The sequence below is a fragment of the Neolamprologus brichardi genome, chromosome 3 (genome assembly GCF_056152115.1).
Source record: "Neolamprologus brichardi isolate AB-2024 chromosome 3, ASM5615211v1, whole genome shotgun sequence".
Taxonomy (NCBI): domain Eukaryota; kingdom Metazoa; phylum Chordata; class Actinopteri; order Cichliformes; family Cichlidae; genus Neolamprologus; species Neolamprologus brichardi.
This window is the reverse complement of record NC_142106.1, coordinates 15,658,119-15,672,408: the sequence shown is the minus strand read 5'-3', so window position 1 is coordinate 15,672,408 and position 14,290 is coordinate 15,658,119. Positions and strand designations below refer to the sequence as shown.

General features: G+C 40.3%; 1 pseudogene; it reads right to left on the bottom strand.

The window, feature by feature from the left end:
* Positions 1-4,337: 4,337 nt before the first annotated feature.
* On the bottom strand, positions 4,338-12,896 carry LOC102793337 (alpha-tectorin-like; annotated as a pseudogene).
* Positions 12,897-14,290: the final 1,394 nt, after the last annotated feature.

Here is a 14,290-nt window from a genome sequence, read left to right as displayed (position 1 = left end):
TATTATTATTATTATTATTATTATCATTATTAGTTGTTTTGACTGTTTTGCTTTATGGAATATAATAATAATAATAATATCAATAATAATAATACATTTTATTTAAAAGCGCCTTTCAAAACACCCAGGAACACTGTACAGCAAATAAAACAGGCATAAAAAACATTAAATATACACAATAATAAGAGTAGCAGATAGAATGTTTAAGATAATGGATCAGTTATAAGGAGTAGGCTATTTTAAACAGGAGGTTACATGCAGTGGGAATGTAAAGGGAGAAGAGTAGAGAGTTTTTCCTGGGTTGATTGTGTGTCGATCCATTGGTAATGCCTCAGGACTCCAGTAGGTGGATTTGCACATCTCCTCCTTCAGATGAGTGAGAGTGAGAGCTGTATGTCCATCCCCTGTTTAAGGTAACAGCCGTCCACAGAACTGTATAAACGTGACAGCATGTGTTGCTGTTAATTGTTATTCTCATTGTTTACCATTGTAAGGAAAGAGGTGAATTGTGCACTGTTTTTGGTGAAAAGTTCCAGTTGAACTCTGTTGCTGTGTTTACTAGTTTTCACTAGTGCTCCACCTTTTCTCATTTTTCTATAAAAAAAAAGCATGTCTCCAATCTTGAAATTCTTTATTTATTTAGCCACCATCAGCTCAGCTCCACCATTACAACACTAGCATCCACCTGAACCCTTGGTACCAGGAAGAATTGATTCACACTTAATTGATGTTTGCACCAAATTTAGACCTGATAATCTCAAAGCAGAAATGGAGACTCCAATGAGCACTTATCAGAGTTTCTTTTAACTTCTTTTAACTGATGAAAATTCAGTGTCCATTATCTACTTTAATTAAAGGAGAAGTAATATTCCAGGATCTCCTTTTGGAGCAGACAGACACCAGTAATGTTTCAATCTGTAAAAGCCACAGAGACAATCTCAGACTGGTGCTTTTTGGTAATACCTTGGTTTTTATTTCTTTATTCAGATGAAGTTTGATTTAAGCATCTAAACTGATTTACTAGCATTTGAAGAACACGGTTCGCTGCTAATTGTGTCTGTAATTAACACTGAAAGAAAAATCATGTCTTATTTCTTGAGCTTGATATGACAGCAGTTACTGCTGCATAAAAGAAGCATCAAATTTTATTTTATCGGGTTCGTTTCAACATACTGCGTCTTGTGATGAGGTTCAAAGAGAAATGGCTGACGAATGTAGAGAACAGAGTGATGACGCTGACTTTGGACCTCATCCTGAAAATATTCAGGGCCCTGCATGGGTGTCATTCATGAGATGAGTTAATAGCAGCCTATTTTTTCATTTTGATAGTTTGAATGCGCTCTGTTCTATTCACTTTAGATTCATAAAATTCAAACCTTAATAAGGTTTTATTAAACTCAAATAATATTAAAGTAATTAAGCAGTTATGATTTCAGGAGTGTCGACAGCAATCTTATCACATGATTCATTTGTTGCATGCACTAATTGCATCAGAGGCTGCCAGTGACTGAAACCTTTATTCATTATAATGACTCTCTCTGAAAGATGCCCACTGTAGGCCCACATTTAACCAACATATCTGTGATCTATATTTTTATACTTTTCTGATTACAATTAACAAGCTGCACCTGTCCTGTGTCCTGCAGATTGGGCATGTCATAAAATTAACTGACTTTACCTGTGATTGGAAACCAGTCGAGCTTTTGTAAATCACCTTTAACAGCCAAGAAGTAGGAGATCACACAAATAAATCAGTTTAAATAGCCAAAATGTATTTATTTAAATTAAACTTTTAAAAAAAAAAGTGACACAGTCTTTCCTCACATCCGTAATGTGGCAAGAATGTGGATGCAAGTGAGTGGTGGGGGTATCTGAAAGAAAGTGAATCAACATTCAAATCAAACACACCCCTGCCAGTGAGGAGTGTGGAACTCCAAGAAAACAACAAGAAGTGATAAGGAGTAACGGACTACATGTACCGCCGTTACGTATTTAAAATACAAAATATGAGTAACTGTATTCTGTTACAGTTACAGTTTAAAAAGGTGATATTCAGAATACAGTTACTTGTTGAAATAAATGGATTACACAGCGGTATCTTCCTGTTTCATATGTTAGGCCAGTGGTTCCCAAACTTTTTTTGCTAGGCCCCACTTTGTTTTACAAGAAAAATGTTTGCTCCATTGGGGTTTATTTCACACCTCAAACATTTAGTAAACAATTAAGCAAATACAAGTAAACTGCAATAAATTACAGGCCGTAATAAAAAAAACTACTAACTAACTCTTTTACGCTACGTCCACAACTACACGGGTATTTTTGAAAACGCAGTTGTTTCTATGCGTTTGGGCCTTTGGTCCACACGTAAATGGCGTTTCGAATCACCGAAAACAGAGATTTTTTAAAACTCCTTTTTTGCGTTTACGTGTGGACGAGGAATACAGAGTTTGTCACGCAACGTCAAAGGTATGTGCCTTTTTTTCACGTCACGCTGTGCGTTCAAAAAATGATTTGATTTGTGGGTGAGGGAGGGAGAGTGGAAAACTACGAGTTGTCACTGGGCAGAAACGGGAGCTGGAAGCATGTAAATATAATAATAACCACTGCAGCTAAAAAAAGTGAGCCCATTTGTAAGTAAGCTATTAAGACTCGACTGTACACCGTGTTCGTGTTTTCCCCCAAAACAATAAGTTCTGTTGGAGCAGCCTTTCAACGCCTCTCTCTGTCTCTCGCTAGCAAAGTTGACACAGACAACAAAGTAAAACTATTTTTCGGCTACGAGCCCGACATGAACCCAACGCATTAGCCAGAGGTCCCTTTACTATGGTTCAGAGCCACGGACCTGTTTTATATACATGTGGAATAGTTTTCTATACGAGATTGCTGCAAAAAAAGTGCCTCCTTACCTAATGTCCACCCTACTCATTTATATTAAGATTTAAAAATCTAGTTGCTATTAGTATGGCAAGTAACCTTCAGTAACAGTAATAAATCACATTCATGTAGTTGTAAAAAGCATGATAATATATTAAGTAATCCAAAGTATTCAGAATACATTACTCTCATTGAGTAACGTAATGGAATACGTTACAGAATACATTTTGGGGCATTTATTCTGTAATCTGTAGTGGAATACATTTTAAAAGTAACCTTCCCAACACCAGAAACAGAGGAAAAAAGTCTGCCCCCTTTTAATATTTCACCCCGCATACCAACTTTTTACAGGAGTGAATTTCACATTGATTCCCCTTTAAAGCACCTCTGACCTGCAGATGGCATCTGATGATCTTCTTATTCTTATTATTTTCCTATCTTTGTTTATTCTTGTCCAGTAGTTTGATATATTAGCATCTTAAACATCTTCAGCTTAAACGACCTGAGAAGTAAAAATACCTCTTTGGTTCAAGGCCACTGTCCTCAGGTATTTGTTCATATGAACAAGGTCACATGATTAAATTTGAGGTCATTACCTTCAAATCTAATCCAACATAAGAACCATACAGGCCACCTTCCTGGGAGTTCGTAAAGTACTCCCAGTCATGCTGGGAGATGTAGTGATGACATTTCTGTAAAGGCCAGATGTTTCATAGAAATATTCATGTTGCCACACACTTGTTCTCCTTCTTCGTTGCATCAGAAAGGGCGTCCGGCATAAATCATACATCCACAATAAGGCATGTTACCGTTAAATAATAAATATCGTCACCTTTCCTCACAATACTTTCGATATAACAGCTGTTTAATCCAGCTGTGGCAGTAATCCCAGCCTCAGAGTAGCCAATTATGAGTTCATCCTTATAAACATCCAGGCTCTGGGTCAGGACGAGTCAGAAGTCAGGGACCGGCAGCCTTATCCGTCAGTCAGGGTCACCTTGGAAACCACCTAAGAAGAAAACCAGACAACCTGTGACCCTTATCTTTTACATCCCTTTGGCTTCTTTTTAGCCAATCACCTCGTGCTTCTTTCTCTAATCTGTTGACCTGTCTTTGAGGGTCAACCTTCACCCTGATCCTGGACTGTCAGGCTGCAGAGGCCCACCCAGTACATTTGACTCACTTATTAAAGTGGCATATTAAAATATTCAAAATGTGAAGAATATTGGAAATACAAATTCAATAGATGGTGTGCAGTTGGCTTAATCTAATATTTGATTTGAACCACCATTAGGCAAGGTTTTTTTTTTATTTAATTTAGGAGACTTTGCTTTGTCTGAATCATTTTGCTCATTTTGTTTCCCAGAGTTGTATTACAATCAGCTCTTCATGCACAGACAGCAGCATCCATCAGCACATTATAATATTACCCGATGATGTAAAACAGCAGAAGTATGTCATACCTAATTAGTCCAGGCCAAGCTGATGAAGGCTGGTGCTTCTCGTTTGTATTTGGAGCTGGCTGGTCTGTGTTTGCGTTTGCGTTTGCGAGCAGCTCCTTTACAAGTCTGATAGGTAAAGACAGAGAGCGATAAAGTCCAGACGTCACAATTCTTTCATTTTATCATTTAAATGTTTTGGTTTGTATCTTTTATTCAGTCTTCATAAACATTACATGATTATACAAAGAGGAGGAAACGTGAATACTCCTTTAAAACATTTAGCTTGACAAAGTCACGTTAGGTTGTTTGAAAACTACAAGTGGTTCGTCATGTGGACAGTTATAAAAACTAAAACACCATGAAACTTTGACTGCATTCGTAGTTACTTTAAAGGTTAAATAAACTAGCGTTCACCTTCTTCAGTAGCCAATAGGGAATCAATAAAAGACTACACATTTTAGGGAGTAAAGCTTTCCATGAGTGTGTGTGCGGTGTGTTTACCGGAGTGCATTTGTTTCTCCGTTTAGGGCACAGGTAAATTTTGCAGTGCAGGTAGATTTCACCTGAGCTCCCAGCGAACTGAAACATATTGAAGGAAAAATAGTTGGAGGTTCCCAGTCCGTTTTCCTTCACGTCCACAGTCAGGTCAACAGGGTTCGCACATCTGCCAACAGATAGGAAACAGTTCTGTGTGGAGTTGATCAGAATTATCAAAAAATATATATTTATGAATGAATTTGGTCTCACCCATCGATAATCAGGTCATATCTGAGACTCCCAGTGGGCGATGCCACGTCAGTGGTCCAGCAAGAGTCTGTTACCATGGCAACCATGTCTCCATCCAACCCATCAGCCTTCAGCTCCACCCAGATTCTTTGGTTCAGAGGAACTTCAGCAAAAGACTCCACAGCTTGTGTGCAGCCCAGATCAGTGTAGGCCTTCATGGTCAAAGTGTAAATCCAATCACTGGGTGTAGCATGCTGGATCACAGAACTACAGAACAGACACACAGTTTAGCTTTCTTTGAAACAAAAAACAACAACAACATGATTCACACAAAAAAAAACCAACCACACACCTGTCTCTGATTCTGAAGTTGGCAGTCTCGATATCTGGCTGAATGTGGACGCAAGAGAAGTCGATGTAAATTTGGTCTTGGCGAGTGATGACACCAGAGGAGCTCTTCTGGTTCGTGATAGTGTTCTTGTAGATAATATGGCTGTTGTTAGTCTGTAGGATCGATTGAAAACAAAAGGATTTGAATGCAATCACCAAACAACAGCATTCGACTGTGTAACGCTTTAGGAACAAAAGGAGACCACATCATTTGATGAAAATTAATATTAGAACCTGTAGAAAGCTAAATTCAAGGACACCCGAAAATGGTAAATGGCCTGTACTTGTGTAGCGCTTTACACTACATTCAGTCATCCACCCATTCACACACACAATCACACACTGGTGATGGCAAGCTACATTGTAGCTACAGCTGCCCTGGGGCGCAGTGACAGAGGCGAAGCTGCCGGACACAGGTGCCACCGGGCCCTTTGACCACCACCAGTAGGCAACGGATGAAGTGTCTTACCCAAGGACACAACGACTGAGACCTGCAACTGAAATTAGTCTCCAGAGGTCTGAGGAGGAACCTGGCAGCACGCAATCCATCAGTATATAGGTGTTTATTTGGATTTAGTTCAGGTTAGTGTGGGTCTAGTCAGTGGTATCAATTCCTTCCTCTTCCAGGAGTTTGATTATCATTTTGCACTACAAGGAACCCAAGACCCATGGCACCAGTATAGAGTCTGACGATAGATTAGGGTCCAAAGATTTCACTGGGTCTTGATACCTAATTGCAGTCAGCCTAGTCTTCAGATTCTGTGTTTCCCTCTATGGATATGTTTCAGCAGACCATCATTAACCCACCACCAAACTATTCATGCCGAATGATGTTACAAGCAGCATAACGTTCGGGTGAACGGGTGAAACAGGTGAAACCTGGTCTCATCTGTGAAAAGCATAGAGTGGTGAACCTGCCAATTTTTGTATTCTATGGCAAATGGCAATCTTGGATTAAACACAGGGTCCATTAGAGAGCATCAGGTCCTTGGACCAGCAACTTTCTATGGTAAATGGCCTGCATTTGTATAGCACTTTTCTAGTCTCTAAGGACCCCAAAGCGCTTCACACTACATTAAGTCATTCACCCATTCACACTCACATTCACACACTGGCGATGGCAAGCTACATTGTAGCCACAGCTGCACTGGGGCGCACTGACAGAGGCGAGGCTGCCGGACACTGGCGCCACCGGGCCCTCTGACTTTCTACTTTTGATTTCAGACAAAACTGAGGATATTGTACTTGGGCACAAATACAGTGCTCAAAGCTATTTATAGAGCAGTGTATCTTCTTTCATCTGCACAAATTCACTAAAATCAGAAATATCCTGTCTCAGAGTACTGCTCAAAAACTAGCTCATGCATTTGTTACTTCTAGCCTAGAATATTGAAATGTCTTATAAGGTTGTGGAAAAAGCTCTCTGAAAAGCCTTCATTTCATCTAAACACTTCTTCAGGAGCACTAACAAAAGAGAGTTTTTCTCCTGTATTAGTTTCTCTTCATCTCATTTCTTCCATCTATAAAATTAATAATATAATTTTAGAATTTAATTTAATTAATGAATGAAGTCTTTATTTTTTTTACTTGCAGTTGCCAGCATTGCAATTGCAGGCAACTGCAATTTCACTAACACCAGCTTTAACTGAAGTGAATTAATTTGTAATGTAACTAAAAAGGCATTGTTTTGTCTTTTACATAACTAATGTGAAACTTTTAGGAGTTAACTGGGTAGAATAAGAATCATAGATGGCCAACAAGACTTGAAGCCAATCAGAACTCAAAGCTAAACTTGGACCCACAGAAAGATTCCAAGCTGGAGCAGAGCAGGAGAAGCTCAACCGAGTGCTGGAAGAGGTTGGCTGGTGGTAGAAGTTAAAGAGTTGGAGGAGAAAACCCACTGTGATCACCATCCCACAGCTGTTGCTGCTGTTGAAGCTGAAGGTCACCATGTGGGTAAGCTCATCCATCTGACCCCTGCAGGTCGGGTCATTGAGGTGTAAGTCAGAGTATGCAATGCCTTTGTCCTCCAAAAGACAACCGGCCAGAGAGAGCGAAGCAGAGTTCTGGCTGCAGACTGTTTGATCACCTGAACATCACATTATTGATAAAATAAATAATCAAAAACTTTTTACTCAATCATTCAGCCCTATTGACATGTTTTTGTCAGAGGTATCGTACCCAAAGTGTTGGTTGATCTGTATTTAGAGGCAAAAATGACTCGACAGAAGCAACGAGTGTCACCACCGACCGTCTTCTGACCGCAAAACTCGTGATCGCTGCAGGTCGTGTCCTGACAGAAGGCCTCAGAGGCTACAGAGGGACACACTGATGTGTTATTCAGAAAACATGTGAGATAAAAAAAAAATCTGCTTGTGAATGCTGCAGGACAAGAACTGTAGAGTTGTTCATATCTTACAGCAGCCAGTCGTTGACTTCCAGCCATCGAGAGTGTGGTTGTGTAGTCTGCAGACTCTGGCGTAGGCCTTCAGGAACTGACAGTTGAGTCCGTCCACTGCAGGATATTTACACAAAGTGTCGGTGCATGCGGTTATGTAGGGCACTGGGTCAATGTCACTGTTACAGGAGGAGAAGGGCGCCTCTTTCAGGAGATTACAGCTGAAATCAGAAAGAAATAATTGGAGAAAGTAAAATTATCATCTGTGATCAGGAGTGTTTATATTCCATCTGTACAGATGACAGGTGGCAGATGCTTATTGTATCCATAAAAGCCATTAGCATGCATAAAAATATGATGGCACAGATGAAGCACAAGGACCAGTACAGGAGAAATATAGACACAGATGTTTTATGTCGGCTGAATCAGTCTGCTTACTGTTCAATCATCTTGTTGCATTTGATTGTGTTGTCAGCAGCATCATTGTATTTCACCTCACAACTATGGGGCAACACACAACACAGAGTCAGGACAATTGCCTGCTCAGTCTCAATAACACAAACATGCAGAATATCCACAAACTATTTGTTAACGAGAAGCAGTAAGAGGGACTCTGAGCTTGTGATGAGGTCTTACCTGGTGGAGCTGTACTCAGAGAGCCTCAGGTCACTCAGAGACCTGCTGGAGTTTCCACACAGACCCTCTAGAGGTAAATCAGCAGGTCCTGGAAGGGTTCAGGACACAGTATACTTTTTATGTCATAAATTGGAAGAAATGTCAGTATTTTTCTTATATGTTTTAAACCGATCAGGCATAACACTATAAACTCCTGCCTAATATTAAACCCATGAATGTGTAGTGTGGTATCTGGCAATGAGATGTTATCAACAGGTCCTTTATTTCCTATAAGTTGTAAGGTGGAGCCTCCGTCAATCGGACTTGTTTGTCCCACATATGTTCGACTGTACCCAGTCGACACACATATGTGGGGCCCAAATAGGGAGTAGCAGGGCTAATATTTGGGGCCCACTTGGGAAACCCAACTGGGGTCCAGCTAATTTTGTCCTCAGTTGTCATGGTGGCCCCAAATGTGTTTTGCCAGATGGGTTTATGCTGGGCCCCAGATAAGCCCCAAATCAGGCCCAGTCAAAAAAAAATGTGGGGCCCAGATGGGTAGAAGCAGATCTGATATTTGGGGCCCACTTGGGTTACCCACCTGGGACCCAGCTAATTTTGTCCTCAGTTTCCATGGTAGCCCCAAATGTGTTTGCCCAGATGGATTAATGATGGGATTAACTTTCCTCATTCACCCACTCACTCTTTCATAAAGGTACTTTTTTCTATGCTTTTTCTACATTCTACTTCTTTCTACTTCCTCCAAAGGGTACTTGGACCTCCCTTAGAGACAAGGTGAAGAGATAGGTCCTTTGAGAGAGGCCTAGAGTAGAGCTGCTCATTCCTTCACATGAAAAAGGGCCAGTTGAGATGGTTTGTACAATGCCTGAAAACATTACCTCTGTGTGAGATGTACCTGGCATGACCTACCAGGAGGAAGCCTGGGGTAGACCAAAGACATGTTTGAGAAATTATATCTCTTGGCTAGCCTAGGAACACGTGGTGTTCACCTGGTAAAGCTGAAGGAGGTGACCAGGGTGACCAGGAGGTGACCGAACAACCATTAGCAGATAAATCAACAGAAAGGAGGGATTTTTTTTACATTACATGTACCCTTTGCATTCCCCATTGTGAATAAAACATTTTATTTTCAGTACCTTCTAAGTGGATCTGTGCAGTGTAGCCGTCAAAGAAGACAGAGATGGTAGAGTATGAGAGCGACACCTTGGCAGTGACTCCAGTTCGGTCTTTAGAGAGCTTCACATTGTGAACCAGCTGAGGCGAACTATTGAGGGTCAGGATTGAGTTGTCCAGCTGGATAACAAGCAAAGTGTAGGAAATAGTAAGTGAAACATCTGAAACACACAACAGGTTAATTTCGCAGCAACTATCATTTGACTGCACTGACTAAACTGTGGGTGGAGGTAGCTTACCCGAACTCTCCCACCTTGTTCCAGATGAATTTTAATGCTGGGCCTGTCCAGAACCAGTGTCACACTGTCCAAAAAGGTCACGTCTTTACGTCGACGTTCCCGGAAGTTCCCCAGAACATGGAAGTCTGGGACTGATGGAGTCAAGACCAGAGAGTATGAACACCGATCCTCAACAGAGTTAACCTGGCCGTGGAAGTCAATGACAGTGGGGCCAGTCACAGTGCATGTGGAGTACAACATGCAGCTGATAGAAAGAAAGGAAACAAACAAGAATGAAAAAATATCACGAGGTGCTGCTGAACGCCAAACGAGTGGGGAAGAGACATTTTATACATATTCATTAATTGAATACAATTAAATTTTCTTTATATAGCACCAAATCACAAACACAGACTCAGGCCCGAGTATCCGTCTGTGGGGACCAGCTAAAGGTAAGAAAGTGATCACAGACGTTTCTTTGAAATACAAAGAGATATATTTACATGCCGTTGCCTTCACAACGCTCCAGAGAGCCACAGCCAGAGATCTGCAGAGCAGCAGTGTCAGAACAGGTGAGACTAGAGCAGGTTTCCAGATCTGAGCTCAGCACTGCATCGTATTCATACAAACCACCTGAAATGAGGGTTTAGTTTAGTTTAAAAACTCAAAGATCACTGACTAGTTTAATAACAACTGACAGAAACATCATGGTAACATTGAAATACAGAACACATGGGTCAAGTTTTGAAGCCTGAGATTCACCAACCAGCATATCGGCATCCACTGATGTCAAAGAATCTTTGATACTGACGATTGCTGGGACCGAACGAAACAGCCATTATATCAATTGTGATACCACCAACCTGAGCCTCAAATGCCTAGACAGAAATAAACACAAACAATGTTACAATCACAGAGTAAAGACAACTGATTTCAGACAGAAGAATGGATAAAAATCTTTATCTACTTGTGAAATAAACATGTTTGAATGATCCTTACTGATATGGAAACTTATGTCTACTACAGATTTTTTTTTGAATGTGTGTGTGTTTTTTTTCTGTTGATGTTCTAGTTGTTTTTTGTTTTTGTCAATATCTTAACATGTTATTTATTATCTGTCACATGCAGAGACTCACCACTGAACCAAATGCCAATATTTCCACAATCAAAGCCGTTTGTGTCCCAAAATTAACTGGAACCAAACCATACTGTAAAGTAAACAGAGAAGATTCAGACACTATTAGGAATTCTGAAAGTGTTCACCAATGTTTAATATGATAAAAAAAAATCCTGTCAAATTTTATTTTTTGTTCTTACACAGTTAATTTAGTCTAAAACAACTCACATTTTTCCCATTGAGCTCCATGATAAGCAACACATAGCATTCCATCCTGTTCTGAATGGTTGCTACATTGTCATAAATCAGCTTTTGGATTTCAGCATTGGGTTCATTTATCCAAAACTCAATGCTGTCTGAGTCAGGTGCAGTTCCCACAAGACAGTCACCTCCAGTTTCAGGGTTGAAAAAGTTGTCGAAGCAGAATGCAATGTTTTCACTCATGAAGGCGACCTGTTAGAAGTCAAAGACACAACTAATCAGTGATACCACGTCTTTTCTACAAACCCACTAGTTGCCTCTTGTAGCTCAGCATGACGCACAGCTCTTGTCAGGTCCTGGTATCGTACTTAATTAGGGGAGGCATCAGCCTCTCCAGTAATCACACCCTGAACCCACTGCTCCACCCCTCCGGGCCAGCCCAGCTACAACCTACACCCTGCCATACTAGCAAACATGGTTATCTCTCTGATAACGGCAAAAACTGCAGCATAGATGGACGGATGTTGATGTGCCTTCTACCTACCATAGATCCAGTCAGACCCAGAGGATCAATTTTAATATATTGATTCCACTGTTACAAAGATGAAAACATTGTTTATATATTTAATTGAAAGCCAAATTGGCTGCTTAATATCAAGATAGAAAGAAATAAAATATAGAAAGACAAGCATAAAATACATATTTAACCCATTAATAATGATCTACATGAACGATGCATGGGGTGTCTCTCACAGGCATCACATCAAAACGGCCGCCTCAATGAGATAAGAAAAAGTGAAGAGTTTAGGTCTCCTTCATGAGGTTTAATTTTTTCTTCATATTTGAGCACCTTTTTCTGTGAGAAGTTTTTGTTTCATTATTTTCTCATTCATGAAAGAATAATATAAAATAATTCTTGAACAAAAATGTCCTCCTGCTAGAAAATCTCAGGAGGTATATCGAGGCGATACTCATCAGCACAGGTGGGGATGACAGAATTGATTAAAACATAAAAACATCGGGATACTCACATAGATTTGCTCGTACTTCTGTCCATAATAAGTGATTGGACATGAGCTGATGTCCAACACTGAAGAACCAGTGATTATCTGCCAAGCTCCTGAAGATATGGAGGCACATGAGTGCTGTGAGCTTTAGTCTTAGTTAGTTGTTTGGACAAACAGGGAGTGCAGTAGGTTCAAACAGTTACATCATGAGTGGATAAAACAGTGTTTGTTACTAAAGAATCAACATCATAAATTTACAGTTTATACTATTAATTAGCAAACTTTAAAAACAAAGATGCACAATATTTGTTAGGTTATTAAAGCGTCATTCCCTTTAACACTTTAAATCTTTCTGCTCTTTTTTGCTCAGGGTGTTTGTGCTATGATTATGTTGTTTCCACTAAAGTATCGGTGTCCAACTCCAGGCCTCAAGATCCAGTGACCTGCAGGTTTTAGATATCACCCTGGGTCAGCACACCTGATTAGTTCATTACCTGGCCTCTGGAGAACTTCAAGATATGTTGAGGAGGGCCGGCATCCTGCTAAAACAAGCAAGACACCGGCCCTTGAGGAGTGGAATTGGACACCCCTGCACTAAAGTGATGGGAGGAAACACTTAAAATGGTTTCCAGGTGTGTGTTTACCTGACACTCCAATCAGAACAGACAGGACGAACAGGAGGTGGAGCATCTTAAAGGAGGCCAATCAGCTGACAGAGACCTGAAAGCCACACAGTTGCGACATTTCTGAATGGACAGAAAATTGCTGACCACATGAAAAATGAAGCTGAGTCTATGTATGTGATATTAAATTGTGAAAGTGAAAAAGTTTCTTTAAAAGAGACTGAAAGAAAATTAGTGAAAAATACATTGTGAAAATCTTGTACACCAACTCACTCCCTCTAAAAGTCTTGCTCCATGACCTCGACAAACTCAAACTTCTGTTTTTTAGCAACCACTGATGCTGCACTCTGCTTAGTCTGTGGGTAACTGTGGGCTGCCTTTAGACTCATACAGGCTACTAGAGGACTTTTTCATCTTGATGACCCCTTTTACCTTTGGTGCTTAGCATCTTTTTCAGGGAGCTGCTACTGTGACATCAACAGCCTTACAGCCTTACAGCTCCATACAGAACCTCAGAAATGTGACAGATATGACCAGGAGCTGTGCAGAGTCGGGACTGAAAATGCTCTGATTTTGACATTTACAGAGAGCTTCACTGGAAATCAAGTTAAGTGTTCACAAAAATGTGGTTATTTCATAAGTTAGTCCAGGATTGACATGAAAGTGGTGGTGCTGGCAGCATGTGACAAATCACAGACATGGAAATGCCTCTAACGCCTAAACCTATTCCAGGAATAATAACATAATATTCCCCAGAACTGATTGGTCAGTAGGCAGTGATTTCATCACACCTTTTAATCTCTAATCTGTAATTTAGTACAAGATTACATCTTTGCCATAGTGCTTTAGCTCTTGTAAGTCATGAACCGCCTTTGGTACAACATCCCAGGTGATCAATACTGTAGGTAACGTTGGGGAAAATAACAACAGACACAGAGTTTGTGTGTTAATACTGAGGCTGTTAAACAAACAGAAATGGATTTAAGTTGTTGTTTGAACGTCTTGCTCCTCCTGTACTCATCTGTCAAATCTGATTCTTCACACAGACATTTGACAGATTTAATCTCCAAACTAGAAGTTTATTTTTATAATCCAACACCAAGGTTTGAAACCTTCACCCTCAGAGAATAAAGACAAGTACACTAATGAATATCATAACTGAAATATAGTGCTACAGATCCCCATGTGGAAATCAGCCTATTTATAATTATTTATCATTCTTAGTGTTATGTATTTATTAGTCTTCCTTTGTCTCTCAGAGCTCTGAATTGTGGATGTATCCACTGAGCGGTGCTGCTGTTTGGTCCAAAAGCTAAAATGAGCGTAGAGGTGTGCAGCGTGTGCAGCTTCTCTTACCTTCTGCAGCTCTGATGGAGGATGAGGAGGAAGGAGGAGGTAGCAGATGGGCAGATTCATCTGTTGGTGTCTCTGTGTGAGACAAACTGCTGCTCTCTCTGTCTCTCTCTCTTTATTTGCATCCTTCAG